Source organism: Apium graveolens, unplaced genomic scaffold (genome assembly GCF_009905375.1).
Source record: "Apium graveolens cultivar Ventura unplaced genomic scaffold, ASM990537v1 ctg5440, whole genome shotgun sequence".
NCBI lineage: Eukaryota > Viridiplantae > Streptophyta > Magnoliopsida > Apiales > Apiaceae > Apium > Apium graveolens.
This window is the reverse complement of record NW_027418980.1, coordinates 29,497-39,328: the sequence shown is the minus strand read 5'-3', so window position 1 is coordinate 39,328 and position 9,832 is coordinate 29,497.

Below are 9,832 nucleotides of genomic sequence, written 5' to 3'. Positions count from 1 at the left end.
CGTAAACTTGCCTGGGTATCTCGAGGTGGAGGATGCTCTAGGTTCCGCTCGGAAATCTATAATCATAACACAATTCATTTCGTTAGGTCCCGTTCTAATTTACGGCTACCCGCACTCATGTGCTAATTATTATACACCCTCTCAACTTATTTTATCCTTATTATTCCTTTAAGTCCTTATTCACATTATGGTCGCTTCCTTTTTCAAAGTATTTTAAGTCCATTTTCTTTTTCACTGTCCGCTCCGTTTATGGATTCTACGGTTTCTAATCGCGCGGTCTCGGCTCCGATATTTTTATAAAATTGAAAAATCATTATCTCTACTTGAAATATTTATGGAAGTTAGGAAACTCAATATTATACTCTCTGTAGAATTTTCATGGTTTATGAATATTCTTAAGTTGATCCTTTATATTTTCAAAGTTTGTACTTTATAGCAGTTTTTGTCGCGTAAATCACTTTTAGTAAAACGGTCATAACTTTTGATCCGTAAATCGGAATCAAGCGATTAAAGCGCCTAAACGATCCTTATAACATTGTCTATCATAATCAAGGGTTATTTTTCAAGAAACAACAGTTTAAATCTGCGGGACTTTCTGCAGAAACTTAAAGTTATGTTTTGTTCGTTTTAACAAGATTACGTTTACGATTGGAGTTTCGTTTATGCCTAAAATCTTTTTACTACCACCAAAAATCATCATATCATCATCCGTACACTAACTCCTCTCAAGAACATCATGTTCTTGAGTCAACAACAATCATCCTTAAATCTACTTAACTATACATCAAGATCTCAAGAACATCATGTTCTTGAGTCAACAACAATCATCCTTAAATTTACTTAACTATACATCAAGATCTCAACAATATCACCACTAAAACTAGGTTTACAACTACATACTAAAGAATCTTGAAATTGAATCTTAAATAAAGTTGGGTCAAAGATTTTTACCTTTATTGAAATCTTGAGATGTGTTCTTGATGATGGTGAAGTCTTGGGAGTGCTTGGTATGGTTTTTAGAACCTAAAACCACCACTGAAATCAAGAAAACAAAGAAGAGTTACTATTCATACTATTCATTAGCAACTTTCTTGATTTTATTTCACCCATCAAACCTTGATAAAAAGAGATCAAATATTTATCTTACCTTAGTTTGGTTTTTAGGAAGCTTGAGAATTAATGGGAGGATTTATCCATGGCTAGAACTTGAAGATTTGAATTTGTTTCCTTGGTTTTGAAGAAGAAGTCGAATGGAGCTTCTTTGGGAGAGAGGGAGTGTTTTTATGCTTGCTTCTTGGTTGCTTCTAGGAAATGATGTTGGTGATATCTTATATTGATTTGATATTCTCCTAGTTTAGAATCCTAGGTTTTATTCTTGTTGCCAAATCAATGGACAAATCTAACTAGCTTGCGGTAGATTACAAGCTAAGCCACTTGCTTAGCTTCCTTAGCTTACTATTCCATTAGCCTTGGTTGATCATTCTATCTCTAGCTCACTATTTGATAAAGTAACCATGGTTACTTTCTTACCATGGGTAGTTAGTGCGTTACGTTTATTTATTCGTTTACGTGTTCGCTCGGTCGCTTAAACGTTTTCGTTAATACTTCCTCGTAAATGGTTCACGATGTAATTCCTTTCGTATTTATTCCTTATGTTTTGAATTATCCTACTTGGGTATAAATCCATAGGGTTTTATATTCGTAATTATATTATGATTCCCATAATCCTCGATGATTCATAAATATGGTCATTTTTCAAAGTTCGTTTTCTTCGAAAACTAATAGCATTTACATACACTCATTTGGTACGTATAATCATAATATCAACTCTGAAACTCATTTTCTCATGCACTACATAGTGTGGGCTCAAAAGGTTTTCCCATCCGTCAGGGTTACTATTCATTAAACTTTTTACAAGGTCTCAAAAATTCAAGTTATTACAGTCTTCCCCTCTAACAAGGATTCCGTCCCAGAATCGATTAGAAAATAAGTGGGGGTATCTATTCCTCATTGCGTCTTTAGGTTCCCAAGTTGACTTTTTCGACATTTTGATTCCTCCATAAGATTCTAACCAGCTTCATAGTCTTGTTCCTCAGCACTTGTTCTTTTTGGTCCATTATCTTTACTGGTTGTTCGATGTAGGTCAGGTCTGGTTGTAAATCTACCTGCTCGTATTCTATTACATGTCGTGCATCTGCATGGTACTTCCTTAACATGGACACATGGAACACGTTGTGAACTTGTTGCAGATTAGGAGGCAAGGCGAGCTCGTAAGCTAGAGGTCCTATTCTCCTCAAAATTTCAAAGGGTCCTATGAATCTGGGACTCAGCTTCCCTTTCTTTCAAAATCTCATCACTCCTTTCCACGGAGATACCTTCAATAGCACTGATTCTCCTACTTCATATTCCCTATCCTTCCTGGTCTGGTCGACGTACTTCTTTTGTCTGTCCTGAGCTGCTACCAGTCTCTTCCTGATGAGTTCTACCATTTCCCTGGTATGTTGGACTAACTCTGGTCCTATTATCTTATGTTCTCCAACTTCATCCCAATTAGGGGAGAGCGACATCTCCGTCCATAAAGGGCTTCATACGGAGGCATTCCTATGCTAGCGTGATAGCAATTGTTGTAAAAAAATTCGATCAGGGGTAAGTGATCATTCCAATTTCCTTTAAAATTAATGGCATATACTCGTAGCATATCTTGTAGGGTCTAAATAGTCCTTTCACTTTGTCCATTAGTCTGGGGGTGGTAAGCGGTACTCATGTTTAGTCTGGTGCCTACACATTCTTGGAAGCTTCTCCAAAATCAGGAATTAAACCTTGGGTCTCTATCTGACACTATGGCTACAGGAATGCCGTGTCTCACTACAATTTCTTTCAAGTAAATGTCCACCAACTTGTCTACGGTGTACCTTTCATTGATTGGTAGGAAGTGTGCGGACTTGGTCAATCTATCTATGATAACCCATATGGCGTCGTGATTGGTCTTTGTCCTTGAAAGGTCTGTCATAAAATCCATGGCTATATGTACCCATTTCCATTACAGAATTTTCAGGGGCCGTAATAGTTCACTAGGTCGCTGATGTTCAGCCTTCACTCTCTGGCATGTCAAGCACTTGCTGACCCACTCTGTTACTTCTCTCTTCATGTTAGGCCACCAGTAGTATTCATTAAGTTCACGGTACATCTTCGTACTTCCTGGGTGGATTGAATATCTGGAGCTGTGCCCCTCATGCAGCAGCTCGTCCTTTAACTCTTGCACATTTGGTATCCAAATTCGGGATGCATACCTCATGATCCCTTTCTCGTCTTTCTCGCATTTCACTTCCTCACCGGTCAATGTTCCTCTTACTTCACTTATCTTCTTTTCCTGACATACTCGTATCTTTTCAGTCAGTTCCAGCACTAGCTTAATCTCAAATAATCCTTCCGTTCCTTTACCAGTCATTCTCACGTCGATTTCCATTTTCTCAAATTCTTTAATTAACTCCTCTGATGTCATTATCATCTTGAGTCTTTCCTTCCTACTAAGGGCGTCAGCCACCACATTGGCTTTACCCGGTGTGATACAAAATTTCACAGTCGTAGTCCTTAATCAACTCTAACCATCTCCTTCGTCTCATGTTTAGTTCCTTCTGAGTGAAAATATATTTGAGGCTTTTATGGTCTGTATAGATCTCATATTTCTCACCGTATAGGTAGTGTCTCCAAATTTTCAGGGCAAACACTATGGCTTTTAATTCTAGATCATGCGTCGGGTATCTGCTCTCATACTCCTTCAATTGTCGAGAGGCATACACTATAACTTTGCCGTGCTGCATAAGCACACATCCTAATCCCTTAAGCGATGCGTCACTGTATATCACAAACTCCCCCTTTCCATCGGGAAGAGCGAGCACTGGTGCTGATACCGGTCTCCTTTTCAGTTCTTGAAAACTTTTCTCACATGTCTCTGTCCATACAAACTTTTTTATCTTCCGGGTAAGTCTAGTCAGTGGACCAACTATCTTAGCAAAGTCTTGCACGAGTCTTCGATAATATCCTGTTAAACCCACAAAACTCCTAATCTCTGTTGGGGTAGTTGGTCTTTCCCAGTTGGATACGGCCTCTATTTTGGCGGGTCAACTAAAACTCCTTTGCTACTCACCACATGTCCTAAGAACTGAACTTCTCTTAACCAAAACTCGCACTTGAGAACTTGGCATATAATTTCTCGTTCCTCAAGATTTCTAAGTCTATCCTCAATTGTTCTGCATGTTCTTACTCTGTCTTTGAGTAGATTAAAATATCATCTATAAAAACTTTCACATATATATCTAGATACTTTTTGAACACTCTGTTCATCAAATCCATAAAGACTATGGGTGCATTTTAGCCCAAATGACATGACTAAAAACTCATAGTGTCCAAACCTAGTGTGAAAAGCAGTCTTCGCTATATCCTCCGGTTTTATTTTCAGCTGGTGATATCCTGTCCTCAAATCTATTTTTGGAAAAATACACAGCTCCCTTGAGTTGATCGAATAGGTCATCAATCCTAGGGATAGGGTACATATTCTTAATAGTCAGCTTATTCAGCTCTCGATAGTCTATGCATAACCTCATACTGTCATCCTTTTTCTTTACGAACAGTACTGGCACTCCCCATGGCGACACGTTGGGTCTTATCATTCCATTATCTAATAACTCTTGCATGTTGAGAAGCTAGTTCCTTCATCTCAACTGGGGCTAGCCTATATGGGGCCTTGGATATTGGTGTCGTTCCGGGTGCTAATTCTATAGCAAATTCTATTTCTCTGTCGGGTGGCAACCCTGATAAGTTCTCTGGAAACACATCCTCGAATTCGTTCACTACGGGTATGTCCTGTATATTAGGGACTCCCTTCTTGGTATCTACCACCTAAGCCAAATAGGCCTCGTTACCTTTCCTTAATAATCTTTTTGCCTGTAGCATGGTCAGAAATTTATGGTTCTGTCGTTGACCTCTAAACACTACTTCTTTTCCATTTTGCACTCTTATCTTTACCCTCTTCCGTTCACAATCTATTTGTGCTCCATTATCAGATAACAAATCCATTCCTAAGATTACATCAAATTCTCCTAACGCAAATGGGATTAGGTCAACCTCGAAGACCTTCCCTTCTAATTTCAACTTGCACTTAGGGTGTACTTGATTCACAGGAATTATTTCTTTGTTTGCTATTTCCACTTGTAATATCTCACGTAAGGGTATGACGTTAAGTTTTAACTTTTTAGAAAAATCTTGAGATATAAATTACTTGGTTGCTCCAGAATCAAATAGGATATTTGCATGTTCGGAATTTGATAGAAGGGTACCTGCTATCACGTCAGTGTTTCAGACAGCATCCTGAACCGTCATGTTGAAGGTCCTAGCAGCTGGGGGTCGGTTGGATGCAGCTCTGCTCATCCCTGAGGCTGGGGGCTTCAACGATGGGCAATCCTTCCTCATATGCCCTACTTTCCCACATTGGAAACATCTTTTGCTGTATTGGGGACAGTTGTTGGCAAGGTGTCCGGGTTGGTCGCACCTGTAACATTTCAGAGGGGCTCTTTCCTAGGTGCACACTCCAAGGTGTCTTTTACACATGTCTGACATACTGGTATTGGGGAACGGGGTTGGCTATGAAATATTTCCCTAGATTGTCTGCCGCCCTGGCCAACACTCTCACTTGGGGCCTTTCTGAATCCGGGGCCTCGCACAGGTTGGGACACCACTCCCCTGACGAACCTGCTTGGAAGGCTCCTATTCCCGGTTCCTACTCCTCCTCCTTCACCTTGGTTTCCTATCTTTCTCTTCCTATTTTCCTTTTCCTTCACACTCTGCTCACTGCCAGCTTCAAAAATCGAGGCTTTCTGCACTAAGGTGGCATAATCTGTCAGCTCAAGTACCGCCACTCGGTTTTGGATCCACTGTTTCAGACCAAGCTGAAACCTTTGTGCTTTCTTCTCTTCGGTATTCACAAATTCAGGCACAAATCATGATAGCTCAGTAAACTTGGCCTCATACTCTGCAACTGTCATCCTATCATGTTTCAACTCCAGAAACTTAATCTTCATCTGGGTTTCCATAAACCTAGGGAAATACTTGTCTAAGAACAGTCAAGTGAACCTATCCAATTGAATCACAACATCAGTCTCTAGGTTTCATTTGGACTCCCACCAGTGATTAGCTTCTCCTTTCAGCATGTAAGAAGTGAAAATGGTCTTATGCCATTCCTCTACACCTAGTATCTCGAAGGACTTTTCTATCTCTTTGAGCCAGGCCCGTGCCACAACGGGGTCGGCAGATCCTAGAAACTCTGGGGGTTTGAGAGATTTGAAGGCCCTAAAGGTAGTGGCTGCAGTCTGTTGGGTAGCATGTGGCTGTGGTGGAATAGGCTGTTGGTTCAGATTTGCTCTGAACAGTTCCATAAATTCATTCATGGGGTTCCCTCCCTGATGGGTATCCTCAGCCTCTTCTTCTACATATTCTTTCTCATCATATTCATTATAGTCTAGGTCTTCTTCACTTTCTTCATTCACTACAAGGTTAGGTTCATTCCATTGTTGGTTAACATATTCTGCGGGCTGTGCCCTGGTTCCTCTTCTATGGGGTGGCATTGTTCTGATAAGGAAAATTTGTCAATATAGTTGCAATGTTTTACAATTGGATTAATTTATTCATATGTAAGCATGTTATTTATTATTTAGCATCTTTTTATTAGGTGCAATAATATGGAAATCCATTTCTAAATAACTGCTAGATATATATACCATAGGGTCTCCCACTTATATCTAGGGGACAAAATGACTAGCCGAGTTCATACATGCCTGATTATAATACATCATTACTTGTCCTAAATACTGAAATGTAAATACATAAGTCGTATACCCTGAAGGGCTAGGAACGCTATCTACTACTAGCTATCCTATCAAAATTGGTGACAAGTCACCCAGCCTTCTTCAAGGTCTATAAATAGTCACTAGTCCCTCAGTCACTATCACTGCGCGTGAGGTCACGCACCCTCCTCATCGCTCCTACCAACATCAGCTCTGCATCAACTACCGAGATGTATCCTCTAATCGCCATTATCCTCATTTAAACCCGGGTACGGAGCTCGATCCCACCAATCTCTCTGTGGACTATGGCTAGGGAAGCAGCTCTGAAATCCCCTGGGTATCCTACTCTGATGGCTCTCTCAGTTGTCAGTTCCTGGCGTAACTCCACAATGCAGGAAGATGCCACAGTGATCTCAGCGTTAAGCTGAGCCACCATCCAGTCGTGTACAGCTACATGTATGGTCGCCGGGGGTGGTAGAGGTGAGTCTGGGTCGCTAGAGGATATGTCATAAGCCGCGTAGACCTGTGCATATATCCCATCCTCCTCATCATCATCAGTATAAGGCAAAGGGCTCTACATCCCTGGGGGTGATGTAGGAGAGCGAATAGTTGAGTGAGGGTACATCTCTACATCCCTGCATCCTACGCCATCTCCCTGGGTCATCTCAACGTCATCAGCTATGGGGACAAGAAGGTCAGTCTCCTCCTCCGGGACATCCTCAGTAGGGTCATCATCTGAGTCATCAAAGGGTGGGTCCTCTGGCTCGGGAGTAGGGTCACACTCAGGAACCCTAACATCATCAACAGGGTCAACCTCCCACATAGGCTCCATTGGTACCTGACACAATAGGGAAGGTCTTACTAACTTAGAGTCGGAATTCCCTTGAGGGTAAAACTATCCAGACTACCCGTGTAGCCTGACGACGAACTCGACTTGAGCTCTAATTGATTATTTATTATTTTTATGTCTACGTATTTTATATCCTATCATTTCCAAGATTTGATAACCTAAGGCTCTGATACCATTTCTGTGGCGCCCCAAAATCCGGGGTCGGGAATCTCGGAGGCCACGCCATCTAAACCACTATAAACCACATACCTCACACCATAATATATAAATACTCACACTTTACGACCCCACACTTATCACACACACACACACACACACATTTACATGTTATTATCTTGGAAACGAACCATTCATTGTTAGAGTAGATTAAACCGTAAAGTGATAATTATTACAACCCAAAAGTAATTAAGTCTTACCGGGGAATAACCTTTAAGTAAGGCTAGTCCGTCGGTAAAATATACGTTTCTTATTTATTACCTTACATAAGTCATACTTATAGATAAGCCGAACTAAAAATAACTGAAAACCAATCCAGCTTATTCGGACTACCTACGGTACAACACTAAACAATCTACGGAACAGCTAGCCATTTCCTACCTGTTTCCTGGCTGTGGTTCTCATGGTAGGAATCTTGATTCACTGTTGTGTTGTGTCATTTAAAAGAAAGCAAGAGTGAGCTATGATGCCCAGCATAATAATGTACAGTATGAAAATGACTGTATGATAAACTTACGTAAAACATCATATACGATAATTACATTTTATTTGAAAATAGTTTCCCTTGGTGATACACACCTTTTATGAAAACAATCCTTTAGTGGATTTTATTAAACCTGCGAATACCTTAATAGTAAACCCAACACCTAGGCTTGGGTTACAGTATTGCATCACAATTCTAATTGGAAGAATAGGACATTTGTTGGAGCCACCGTATACGATGATCAATCGTACTACGATAAAAGTAACCTTTTCTACTAGTAGAAGGACGACACCTTCGTATCCCGGTTATCACCCTTGCCGCATACGAGCTATGTGTCCTCATTTTGGGTATACAAACACTTCGCAGGTCCTTAGGTAGATATTGTACCGTCTCCTACGGTACCAGTAGTATATCCAATACACGAAGTACTTGGATCCTACCCCTCCCTTGTCCTTTAGGAAATCTTATCATATCTCGAGAACCCGAACCACATCTAAGTTCCCCCAAACGTTTTGCTTGTTGATAGGCGTAGCTTTACTTTATATATGTATATGTACTTCCGAAAGTTTTCAGAGGAAGTACTAAGGATGTGAGTTGACCGTTTTCAATAGATAATTAAATAAGGGGGGAAGTTTCTCTTTGTAATTATATTCAAAATATAAAAATAAGTCAAGATAATATTCTCCGACGATCTGAAATTATTCGAATGATTTTCTGAAAATTAGAAAGTATTTTAAATCAGATTCTATAATTTTTAAATCATAAATAAACCCTTTAATGAATAATAAATAATTAAATGATAATCGATAAATAATTAAACCTCGAATGAGTTTACTTTTAAAAGAATATTTAAATAATATTCCTCAACTAATTTATGTCTACGCAATTTAATAATCTTAAAAGTTTAATCGGGTTTGAAATAAGTAATCGTTGGAGTATACTTCTCCCACAATAAAGGAATAGGTATATAATATTTATTATTCGAACAATAAAATATAGTTGAGGGAATATGATCGTTGGGAAATCGATTTAATAAAAGTTCGAGGTATTTTAATGTTTCGTAAGTGGACGTTGAGTCCCTTTAAAACGTACTATTATGGACTTGTAATCGTCCTATAATACCACCAGAATGATTCCCGGTTTTTCATCTTAATATCCCGACCGACTCTCGGTCTTATAATCATGCGTCACGCTTAAAGCGGAATTAAATATTTTACAATATATACTAATCGTACAACATCGCTTCATTATGCGAAAAACTCAATTATTGTGTATCATGACAAGCATGGTATTTATGCAATGATAATAAAATAATCCTTTTACAACACAACAGTAAAAAATGGAGTTGGGTTCGTAAACTTGCATGGGTATCTCGAGGTGGAGGATGCTCTAGGTTCCGCTCGGAAATCTATAATCATAACATAATTCATTTCGTTAGATCCC